At 40.5% G+C, this 13,063-nt stretch overlaps 1 non-coding gene across 1 annotated transcript; it reads left to right on the top strand.

Annotated features, from left to right (window-relative positions):
* Window positions 1–7,366: 7,366 nt before the first annotated feature.
* On the top strand, window positions 7,367–7,473 carry LOC113001562 (small nucleolar RNA R71). Its single transcript, XR_003266956.1, has one exon. It is a non-coding gene; the product is annotated as a small nucleolar RNA R71 (small nucleolar RNA).
* Window positions 7,474–13,063: the final 5,590 nt, after the last annotated feature.

Raw genomic sequence — 13,063 nt, 5'->3', positions numbered from 1 at the left:
GTTTGCAGGGATCGCGTCTGCAAGACACCCAATGGACCCGAAGAAGTCCAATAGGGTCTTGGAGTTGTCAAGCTCTAATTACGGGTCTCTGTCAGTTCTACGGAGTACCTGTCACCTCCAGCAAGGGCATCAGGCCCCCTACTAATCGAGCTTTCATCAAGAAGTACTGCGCCCCCAGGCAGGCGCAGGGCGAAACACCACATCAGCATTGGGATGGCCGGTAGCGGGCAATAGACACACCGCTACCACCTCTAGAGTTCACCTCAGCTCATCCATAAAAAGGTTAGAGCATTGCCTACGACACATGGCCGACCAATAGACGACCAAGTCCAAAGCCAAAGGTAAGCAAAGTACTAGGTCCATGACCGACAAATCATTAGGCGTCTAGCTCAAGACGTTAAAGAAGCGCTACTAGGACGCAACCTAGTAACTTTTAAATTTCTGCCTGCTATTTGATCACCTTTTGTTTCTCAAGTCATATTGGACACACCTAGTTGCTCATGATCCTAAGAATTTAAATAAAACGAGCACAAGCTCGGAAGGTAGTCATACCTCACAAAATATATGTATGCGTGTTTAGGTAGTGAAAAATACCTTAGATATGCATGTATGTAATTTAGGTAGCAAACAACTACCTCACAAAATATATATATGTATGTTTAGGTAGCAAGATACCTTAGATATGCATGTATGTAGCAAAAAGATACCTCACAAAATATATATATGTATGTTTAGGTAGCAAGATACCTTAGATATGCATGTATGTAGCAAAAAGATACCTCACAAAATATATATATGTATGTTTAGGTAGCAAGATACCTTGGATATGCATGTATATAGCAAAAATACCTCACAAAAATATACACATGTTTAGGTAGCAAAATACCTCATGAAAAAAAAAGGAAAAAAAACAAAAACAAACAAGAAAAAGAAATAAACAAATAAAAAAAGGAAAAAAAGAGAAAAAAGAAAAATAAGTTGTCTAGCTGAAAAGCCAACATGCTTTTGAAAAGAGATGACTTCCAACTTTTCTTTGAAGAAAAATTTGCTGATCATAGCTAGTTTTTGAAAAAATGTGTGTACACCTGAAGGGTGAATGCTGTGAAATTTTCCTGAGTACCCAAAATGGACTTGGATGAATGCACAAATGGATAAAAGAACATATTTTGGAAACATTGGGTTGACTAAAATAGAGGAAATGAATCCTGAGCCCTAGCATCACATGACCATAAAAATTTGACACTTGAGTGTTCGCATAGGTGCATGCATGACCAGTTTTGCATAAAATTTCCAAATCATCATTTTTGCATTTGTGTCATGGAAATAATGTGGGGCATCCCTTTTATCCTTGAGCCAAACCAAACCCCGACATGTATCATGTCTAGCCATTCTACAAACCTTGAGCCAAAATCCTGACTCACCATAAACCTTGACCCATGGTGAGAATGTCAATCCTTACCCTCGGAAGCAAAAAAGAGAGAAGGAAAATTTCCAATCAAAGGAAAAAAGGAAGCAAGGAAATTCCCAATCAAAGAGTGGGAGAAAGCCAAAAGAAAGGAAAGAAAATTCCAAGTAAAAAAAAAAAAGAATGGGAGAAAGTAAAAAAGAAGAAAGCTCCGGGTCAAAGAAACCAGAAGAAATGTGCAGGGAGGTCTTTGGACCAGACAATGTCTGAACAATACAGAATTGTCACCAAATGAACAAAAGAAAGAAAAGGAAACCATGACCTAAAGTGGTCTTCTCCCTTTGATTACCAACCAAAATCCTGTGCGTCGGTGACTTGTTCGCCTCGCGCAAAACCAAAACAGAAAAGGAAAAGGCCAAAAACAAGCAAAAGCCGAAAAACCCACCAAAAGAACCCATTCCCAAGGGAAGTCCTATTGATCCATGATCATGCATGTAATCTTTGATTTGATAGGAAATGATTTGTAAAATCAAGTCATGACATATCTATGGTTCGGAATTAGGATAAAACACTTACCTGTGCGAGATTGATACACTTTGAGTGGATTTCTTCTATTTTTGTCGAACCCAGTGTTTCCTCTAAATGGTCATTTAGAAATGAAATGCTAAACATCCAAAATCTCATTTATCGTTATGAGAAAATTTCATCAGCATAATCTCCTTCCCCGGTAGACGCATTGTTTTTCACTAAAAAAAAAAAAGCATATGCTGCTCTAATCAGTTGGAATATTTGTCTCTTTGCTAAAGAATGTTTGCATTTTAGTGGAGAAAACACCGAGACTTTTTCAAGTCTCACAAGTTATCAAGAACTACGTAGGTCTGAGTTCCTCATTGGAGGATACGTAGGAGCAAAAGCCTCGCTTTTGTCGAACACACCGCTTTCTGTTACCATGACCCAAAAGCTGGTAGCCCGCGGAGACACCTTACGGTTATCCGCACCTCGTCATTCAGTGACCCCAAGTGTGATTGGTGAGCAGAGGCCAATGTGGTCATCTGCGCCCTTTCCGGAGATGTCAGCATCTTCCGATGGAGACTTTTTCAAGTCTCACAAGTTATCTAGAACTACGTAGGTCTGAGTTCCTCATTGGAGGATACGTAGGAGCAAAAGCCTTGCTTTTGTCGGCCACCCCACAATCTTTGTCATACTGACCCTGAGGTCATGTGACATGCGGAGACAAATTATGGTCATTTCGCACCCCTTTGCCATTCAGACACAGTCGTGTCCGATGGCACGCAGAGACAAATTATGGTCATTCTGCACCCTTTTGTCATCCAGAGGCGGCGGGCCCGATGACATGCGGAGACAAATTATGGTAATTCCGCACACCTTTTGCCATTCAGACACAATCGTGTCCGATGGCACGCAGAGACAAATTATGGTCATTCTGCACCCTTTTGTCATCCAGAGGCAGCGGGCCCGATGACATGCGGAGACAAATTATGGTCATTCTGCACCCCTTTGGCATTCAGACACAGTCGTGTCCGATGGCACGCAGAGACAAATTATGGTCATTCTGCACCCTTTTGTCATCCAGAGGCGGTGGGCCCGATGACATGCGGAGACAAATTATGGTCATTCCGCACCCCTTTGCCATTCAGACACAGTCGTGTCCGATGGCACGCAGAGACAAATTATGGTCATTCTGCACCCTTTTGTCATCCAGAGGCGGCCGCCCGATGACATGCGGAGACAAATTATGGTCATTCCGCACCCCTTTGCCATTCAGACATAGTCGTGTCCGATGGCACACAGAGACAAATTATGGTCATTCTGCACCCTTTTGTCATCCAGAGGCGGCGGGCCTGATGACATGCAGAGACAAATTATGGTCATTCCGCACACCTTTTGCCATTCAGACACAGTCGTGTCCGATGGCACGCAGAGACAAATTATGGTCATTCTGCACCCTTTTGTCATCCAGAGGCGGCGGGCCCGATGACATGCGGAGACAAATTATGGTCATTCCGCACCCATTTGCCATTCAGACACAATCGTGTCCGATGGCACGCAGAGACAAATTATGGTCATTCTGCACCCTTTTGTCATCCAGAGGCGGCGGGCCCGATGACATGCGAAGACAAATTATGGTCATTCCGCAGCCCTTTGCCATTCAGACACAGTTGTGTCCGATGGCACGCAGAGACAAATTATGGTCATTCTGCATCCAGAGGGGCAACTGTCATACCCTAATTTCGTCCGGGGACTTTTGCTTGATGACATGCGACTTTTGTTTGGTCCTTGTGAGGTGCTTGGCACCCATCATTAGGCAATTTGTGAAATTCCGGGACATGCCGGAAAACAAAAGAAAGTATTGATGCACAATCCGTAAGGTTCCGTGACACACCGGAAATCAAATGGAAGCATCGTTGCACGATTAGTGAGGTTCCGTAACATTCCGTAAGTCAAAAAGGGGATGATTATGTAATCCACAAGGTTCCGTAACGTTACGGAAAGAAAACAAGTATTGTTACGAAATTCGTAAGTTTCCGTAACTTTACGAAAAAAGAATCACCAAAAAAAATGGGAAGGGGGGTGTACTTAGTAAAAATGGGGGTGCAAATAGCAACTAGGCCCACTTGGGCCCTCCAGAAGATTCCTCCAGAAGGCTGTTGCTTCTGGAGGAAGCAACCCTGCTCGCCTGGGCGAGCTGGGTGGCAAGCTTCTCCCCCAATTTTCTATAAATAGGGGGAGAAGTGAAGTGAAAAAGGGTTCAGCCCCTTAGGCACTTCTCTCTCTTTTGAATTTGCTTGAAAAAATTGTTTCCGTGAAGAAAATCTAAGCCGAGGCGCTTCCGAAACGTTTCCGTAAGGAATTTCGCGAAGGTTTCGACCGTTCTTCGATGTTCTTCATCCGTTCTTCATCGTTCTTCGATCTTCAACGAGTAAGTACCTCGAACCAAGCTTTTCGATTCATTCTATGTACCCGTGGTGGTCCACATTGTGTTTCGTGTATTTTTATTCTCGTTTTATTTACTTTTTATACCCCCTTTTGACGTGCTTAAGCCATTTTATTTAAGTCATTTCTCACTTAAACTAAAAATAAAATAAATTTCCACCGATCGTTTGAATTGTATTATCCGTTAACTTCGGTTAAAATGAATTCCGACTGTTCGGTCGTGCCGTAACCACGTTGGAAATCAAAAAGAGGTAAAATAATAATATAATAATAAAAAAAAATACCTTTTAGTAAAATAAAGCGAAAAATCAATTGGACGTTTTGTCTTTAGGGATTTCTTATTCTTAATCGAATTGACTAATAACTAAGGTGAAACTAAGGCTAAAATCAACTCGCCTAGTCAAGCTCGTCCATAAAAATAGGTTTTTGAAGTTTGCCATTTCAATTTCTTACTAAGTAAAATGGATCATTTTCAAGGTCCAACGCCTTAAAATGATCACCTCTTAAGTAAAAAAGAAATCACTTGATAAGAAAGAACTACGTAGGTCTGATTTCCTCATCGCAATTGAGGAATACGTAGGAGCAAAGGGAAACACCCTTGTCGACCACAAAAAGAGTAAAAATATAAAAAGGGTATAAAGGATATAAAGACATAAAAAGGGAACATAAAAAATCAAAGTCATGTTTGCACATTCGATTAAAGGCTGCCGTCCCTTGGGACGGACGTGTGGGGTGCTAATACCTTCCCCGTGCGTAAATACAACTCCCGAACCTTTCACTTAAAAGTTCGTAGATCGCGTCTTTTCCGGTTTTTTCGACGTTTTCCTCAAATAAACGTTGGTGGCGACTCCGCACGTATTCCTTTCGTGGAACACGCATCCCGTGAGTCACGCATCGCCCTCCCGCCGAAGGGTAGGTTGCGACACATCCAAGTAAGCGTATTTTAAATTTGATGGCAGAGGCTTCAATTCTAGTGTGGTCGGCTGGATAGTGGTAGAAGGAGATGGTTTCTCAGCCTTTACCTCATAAAGAAAGTCAGAGGTATGTGTACTTCCTGAAACATGGCTAGTCCTATCTGACTCTATAAAATCAATCTTGAGAGGTAAAACACCACCACCAGACATGCAATCAATGTCACTCTCATATTCACTCTCAGCATCAAATTCAGACATATGATCAAGTACAATTTCAGACTCAATGCATGAAGAGTGAGAGGCATGCAGATTAGAATAAAGATCAGTCATGTATTCATCAACAACATGGTCAATTATTTCAGCATGAAATACAGAAAGATCTTCAGATGGGTATTTCATAGCATCCAGAATATTAAAATGAACAGTTATATCACCAAACTCCATGGACAGTGTGCCTGCATAAACATCTATCTTAGTTCTAGCAGTTTTCATAAAGGGTCTGCCTAGAATGATGGAAGCTGATCCTTGAGAAAATCCATCTTCCATATTCAAGATATAAAAATCAACAGGGAAAATCAATTCACCAACTCTAACTAAGACATCTTCTATGAAACCAACAGGATAGGCAACACTTCTATTAGCTAAATGAATTACCACACAAGTTGACTGCAAGGGACCTAGAGATAGAGAATTAAAAATAGACAGAGGCATAACACTAACAGAGGCTCCTAAATCTAGTATGGCATTGTCAAACTTACTATTCCCTATAATACAAGGTATGCGGAATGTACCTGGATCTTTGCATTTTTCAGGGATTTGAGGAACAGATTTACCAATCAATGCAGAGACATTTCTGCCCATGCTAATTCGTTCACTTCCTTTAAGCTTCTGCTTATTAGTGCACAGCTCCTTCAAGAATTTAGCATATCTTGGAATATGCTTTATTGCATCCAACAGAGGTATGTTTACCTCTACTTTTCTAAACGTTTCCAAGATCTCTTTCTTTGCCTCTTCCATTTTTTTGTTGGAAACTGCTCTTGGAGGGAATGGAAGAGGGGGAATGTGCTGCTTCTGCAAATCATAATTACCTGTGGAAGAAGATTCATCTGCACATAAATTGTTAGGTAAATTTTTGTCATCACCTTTTTCTGGAGTAGAGTGAAGTTCGGCAGGTTCATTTGCAGATGAGGAAGGTGCTACGGGTTGAGGTCCTTGACACTGCTTTCCCGACCTCAATGAAATGGCACTGACATTTTTGGGATTTTGGACAGCTTGAGAAGGTAGCTTGTCAGAATTCTGGGACTGTTGTTGATTCAATTGTGTAGCTAATTGTCCCATCTGATTAGTCAAGCTCTGAATGGAAGCTCTGGTCTCTTGTTGAAACTGCATGTTTTGCATAGTCATTTGCCTCACAAGTTCTTCGAGGGAAGGTTGTGAAGGGGCCTCAATTGTTGGCTGTTTCTGGGGTTGTTGCTGTTGTTGGATTGGTGGAGGAATGTATGGTCTGCTTGGGCCAGCAGCATTTTGGAAGGAAGGAGCAGGCTGCTGTTGTTGTTGCTGAGGGCTGGACCATCTGAGATTAGGGTGATTCCTCCATCCAGGGTTGTATCTGTTGCTGGAGAGGTCATAATTGTTCTGCTGTGGTTGATTTTGCTTCTGAGGTTGAGGAGCTCTATTGTAAATATTTGCAGCATAAGCTTCAGGCTGCTCAATTGCTCCAGATTGCTACATGGAAGGGCAAAGGTCTGTATGGTGGTCAGCAGAGGAGCACAAACCACAAACCCTTGCGACAGGTACAGATTTCTGATTCAAGGCCAGTTGGGTTACCAAGTTAACCAATGCATCCAGTTTGCCTTCAAGCTTCTTAGTCTTAGATGATGCAGCTGAGTTTGTAGCTACCTCATGCACTCCTCTAATGACTATAGCATCATTTCTGGCGCTAAACTGCTGGGAGTTAGAAGCCATCTTCTCAATTAAATTCCTGGCTTCAGCAGGAGTCATGTCTCCAAGGGCTCCACCACTGGTAGCATCTATCATACTTTTCTCCATATTACTGAGTCTTTCATAAAAATATTGGAGAAGCTGCTCCGAAATCTGATGGTGAGGGCAACTGGCACATAGTTTTTTAAATCGCTCCCAGTACTCATACAGGCTCTCTTCATTGAGTTGTCTAATACCTGAGATATCTTTCCTGATGGTTGTGGTCCTGGAAGCAGGGAAACGTTTTTCTAAGAATACTCTCTTAAGGTCATCCCAGCTCGTGATGGACCTTGGAGCAAGGTAATACAGCCAGTCGTTTGCCACTCCCTCTAATGAATGAGGAAAAGCCTTCAGAAATATGTGATCCTCTTGGACATCTGGGGGTTTCATGGTGGAGCAAACAATATGAAATTCCTTCAAATGTTTGTGCGGGTCTTCACTTGCAAGACCATGAAACTTTGGAAGCAAATGAATCAATCCAGTTTTAAGAACATATGGGACATCCTCATCAGGGTATTGGATGCACAAGCTTTCGTAGGTGAAATCAGGTGCAGCCATTTCCCTTAGAGTCCTCTCACGGGGTGGAGGTTGTGCCATGTTCTCAGAATGTGCAAAATCAGAATGCTCAGAATCAGAATGCTCAAAATTATAATGCTCCAAATCAGGATGTTCAAAATCACCAATAACAGAATGCACAGATTCCCCAGTAATGGAATGCTCAGGATGATCAAAAGGTATAAAATGATGCCTAACTAATCTATGAAATGTCCTATCTATCTCAGGGTCAAAGGGTTGTAAGTCAGATGGATTGCCTCTAGTCATACACTACATTCAGCATGCACAACTAGTTTCCTTGTCATGTAAATAAAGGTGCAGGTTTGAACTATAGCTACCCTCAAATGATATCCAAATGACTTGAAATTTTGTGAGCAACCTTATAAAATGATGAGAAGATAGCACAAAACATTTCAGGCAAAAATTCAAAGTCTAACTATGGAAGCTAAAAATGGTAGGTTAAGAAAAATAAGTGAATAAAACTTGAAAAATAAAAAACTTTTGACAGAATCACTATTTTTGGATGATGGAGACCACAGCGTAGGAAATTTTTTTCTACCCCAAATACATATATAATAATTGCGATTCTGATAACCGGAGCAAAAGTTATGGCCGTTTGAAGTTTCGACAAACACAAAATTTGCTACTTTTTTGGAACTTTCAAATCTGACCAAACTAAAGGCTCTAGCTATTTTTCCCACAAAATATAGGTTAAAAGAAGTTACCACAAAAAAATTCAGCCAAAAATAACAACCCTAGCTACTAAAACAAAAAATCTCAAATAATTCAGCATGGGTGGTCGCTAAAATCCGTCTCTAATTGATTTCTACTACTACTCTGTTTTGCCGCAAGCAAAAGTGGTCGCTAAGTCCGTCACAAAACACTATTCACAGCAAAACACCCAAGACTGAAACAGGGGAAACACTTAATGGGAAAACTGAAACAGAACACACATTAAACAAAATACCAGGACACTAAACAACACTAACACACATACTAACACAATACTAGCAATTAAACATAAAACACGAAAGGATTAAACACACAACACTAGCTAGCTATTATGAACCTTTGGACACTGCTCCCCGACAACGACGCCAAATTTGATCGAGGCTGTACCCGAATCAAATAAACATGAAAATGCAGTAACTAGGAAGTGATCCTAGGTCGCTTCCCAACGAGCAGTGACAAACCAAATGTTCATAATATACTTGTAGTAACAATAACAATTGGAAGGGGGGGGTTTGTTTGTTTTGTGATTAAAGAGCAGAACAAGTAAACTGGAATATGAAACTACTAATATTAAAAACGGGTTGTTTCCTCTGATTCATAAGCCATTCTCTTATCCTGGGTTATGGAGAATTTGTCCCTAACAGTCAACCACTTAATCCAACCCTATTTCAATTTACTAAGCGAATATCAACTTAGGGTTTTCAATACGTGATTAGGCACCACATACACCAGTTAGCCCTTCGTCCATTAAGCATGAACGCAAGTTAGGCTCAGAGGAAATTAATCGAACATGAAGCATGCACTGATTAATATTCACGAATTTAGGATAACTGGTGAAGGGAAAACTGCCAGGAAACCACATTACAAGTGAAACCTCAAAGAGAGTTGGGCTTCGTCCTCAAAAGGAAAAAACACCAGAAAATGTAGCCTTCCATGGATTCAAACAGAAAACGCAAATGAAACATGAAGCAGTAACGTAAATGAACAGAAACGTAAATGAACAGAAATGTAAATGAAACAGAAACGTAAATGAGAGTAGAAGAAGAAGCAAGAACGAAATTGTAATTAGAAGCAGAAAACGTAAAATTGCATTACGTGAACAGTAGCATCAAAGCAGAAAACGTAAAACCCTAAAACAAAAGCTCTGAATAATGAATAGCATAACAGAATAGCCTTGCACGAATCCCAAGGCTGCTATTTAAAAAGAGTCACTCAAAGTCAGTGGGCCCTATTACAATACTCTGGCCCAAAACGAAATAATCACTGAACAACATAAAATAAAATTGCGAAATTTCCTAATTAGAAATTAACTAAGGTAAGCGCTGCTTTATTTGCCCTCTTCAAGTCCATAACCAAAATCCGGATTAAGCCCAATGTTTCATTAATTCCTGAAATTAGATTAAAAACGTCAAATTAGCTAAATGAGCCCAAATAATAAAACTGTCTGATTAATTGACAATTAAGACCAATCAGTAATTAAAATGGTGCAAAAAGGGTTTAGAAAAAATAGAAGAAAATGATGGCACATCACCGAGGCTCAGTGAAAGTCACAAAAACAACATCAATTTTATAAAAGGGTAACTTTTACAACGTCTCATTTTCAAAGGTATTTCAAAGGAAATGTAAAAACATCCTATTACGATTCCAAAATCACAAGAGATACTAGAAAAAGCTCAAACTAACTAGGAGAAGGTATAGAAATCAAGGTTACCTCATAGAAACTACCAAAGAAAGTGTTGGGAGCTTCATTATATATCGAATCCTTAAGGTGAATTCTGAAGATTCCTCTCCGATTAAAGTGTTCCTCTCTGTGCTGTGGTCTGACAGCAAGCAACGATGGCTTGTGCTGGCCATCGATGGTCATGGGTGGTGAAGGAGGAGATGGTAGGGTTTTGGGGTTAGGAACTGCACTTATCCAAAGATGTTATTAGGTAAATCCCAACGGTCAAAATGTGAAGATTGGATTCATGAACCTACAGTTCAAGTTTTAAGGTGATCCAACGATTAACCAATCTAGGATCATGGTTTTACTAAAACTAGTTTTTGGGTCAAACTTGACCTCTCACATATCCAACATAGGTCAAACAAAATCGACACAACCTAACATCCACACCAAGCAATGACACATAGATAATTCACACAACATCTCAACTCATCTAAATTAATCAATGCAAGAATTACATTAAACATTTATTTTCAGTTATTGAAATTTCAGGGCGTTATAACTCTCCCGTCCTTTTTGAAATTTCATTGCCGAAATTTACCTAACTCAAACAAGGTTGGATAGGCTCCTCTCATCTGACGCTCCAGTTCTCACATTGTGTCTTCTCCTGATGCACCTCCCTAAATCGCATTGACCAACAAGATCTTTTTCCCTCTTAAGCGCTTTGTTCGCCTATCTTCGATCCTCAAAGGCAATGTTTCATATGTCAAGTTCTCCTTCACTTATACGTCATCGTATTTGACCACATGAGATGGATCATGGATATACTTATGGAGTTGAGCCACATGAAAGACATTGTGGAAGTTAGAAGGAGATGGGGGTAATGCAATTTGGTATGCCGTAGGACCGACTCTTTTGAGAATTTGGAAAGGACCAATAAAATAAGGTGTGAGTTTTTGGGATTTCAAAGCTCGAACAACCCTAGTCCATGGGGTGACTCTCAAGTATACATGATCACCAACCTCGAATTCCAGGTCTTTCCTCCTCTCGTCCAGATAGCTCTTTTGCCTACTCTGAGTAGTCTTCATCCTCTCTTGGATTAACTTGACCTTCTCAATGGCTTGTTGTACCACTTCAGGTCCTAAAGTGAGGTTTTCTCCAAGTTCTAGCTAGCACAGGGGTGTCCAACACCTTCTACCATACAAAGCTTCATAAGGAGCCATATCAATGGTAGAATGAAAACTATTGTTATAGGTGAAATCTATCAATAAAAAAATCTCCTAAGTCCGATTTTGTTCTAAGACGCATGCTCTAAAGAGGTCATGATTGAATGGTCCATTTAGTCTAGCCATCAGTTTGAGGGTGGTAGGCTAAACTTAGCCTAAGCTTGGTTCCAAACGCTTTGTTCAGACTCTCCCAAAACCTAGAGGTGAATCTATGATCCCTATCAGACACTATGCTAGATGGCACACCATGTAATCTAACAATCTCACTAATATATAGGGAGGTCAACATTTCTAAGGAAAACCTAATATTGATGGGAATAAAGTGAGCAAATTTTTTCAACTTGTCCATAATAACCCAAATAAAATCTAAACCTTTGGGGGTCTTATAACAAAATCTATGGAGATACTATCCCACTTCCACTAGGGTATGTTTAAGGGTTGTAACTTACCTGAGGGTCTCTGATGTTCTATCTTAGACTTCTAACATACTAAACACACATACATAAACTCACTAACCTCTCTTTTCATGTTTGGCCACCAAAACATCATCTTGAGATCCTAATACATCTTGGTAGCACCAAGGTGGATGCTCAAGTTGCTCCTATGTCCTTCCTTTAAGATCATCTTCCTAAGCTCGGGTACATTAGGACTACATCTGATACCACATTGAAACTACTATCTCTCCTTGACGCTAATACTTCTAACCGAGTCCTCAGAAAATAATCAGCCTTATGGCACTCTTTGATCACTCCTAACAACTCACTGACAATTCTCAAAGCTTCTAGTCTTACATTGTTAGGGGCAACCTCACATGCAACGCTAAGGTCCCTAAACTATTCTAGAAGATCCAGCTCCCTAACCATCAGTGTAGATATATCTAAGGATTTCCTACTCGAAGTTTCAACCACTGCATTGGCTTTGTCAGGGTGGTAACTAAGCTTAAAATCATAATCCCTAAGAAACTCTAACCATCTCCTTTGACGCATGCTCAACTCTTTCTAGCTAAATAGGTACTTATGGCTCTTACGATCACTAAACACCTCAACCTTGGAGCCAAAAAGGTAATGTCTCCAAATCTTAAAGGCAAATACTACAATAGCTAACTCCAGATCATGGGTAGGGTAATTCCTCTCATGAGTCTTGAGTTGTCTAGAAGTATAGGCCACTACTTGATCATTTTGCATCAACACTCCTCCTAAACCCATCTTTGATGAATGAAAATACAACTCAAAAGGTTCCCTTGGGTTAAGCAAAACTAACACAGGCGTGATCATCAACTTCTGCTTAAGGGTTTGGAAACTATGCTCACACTGGGCATTCCACACAAAAGCTTGCCCTTTGTGAGTCAACTTGGTCAAAGGTAAGGCTAACTTGTAGAAACCTTCTATGAATCTCTGGTAATATCTCGGCAGACCCAGAAAACTCCTAATATGAAAAACAGACTAAGGACTTTCCTACTCAAGAATAACTTCTATCTTAGAGGGATCTACAACTATACCCCATTGAGATATCACATGTCCCAGGAAACAAACTTTCTCATACCAAAACTCACATTTAGACAACTTAGCATAAAGTTGTTGGTCCTCAAGTGCTCCTCATGTTCCTCTCTAGTCTTGGAGTACACCAAAATATC

Source organism: Glycine max, chromosome 4 (genome assembly GCF_000004515.6).
Source record: "Glycine max cultivar Williams 82 chromosome 4, Glycine_max_v4.0, whole genome shotgun sequence".
In the NCBI taxonomy this organism is placed as follows: Eukaryota; Viridiplantae; Streptophyta; class Magnoliopsida; order Fabales; family Fabaceae; genus Glycine; species Glycine max.
Note: the sequence above shows the minus strand (reverse complement) of the source record. Positions and strands in the feature narration are given on the sequence as shown.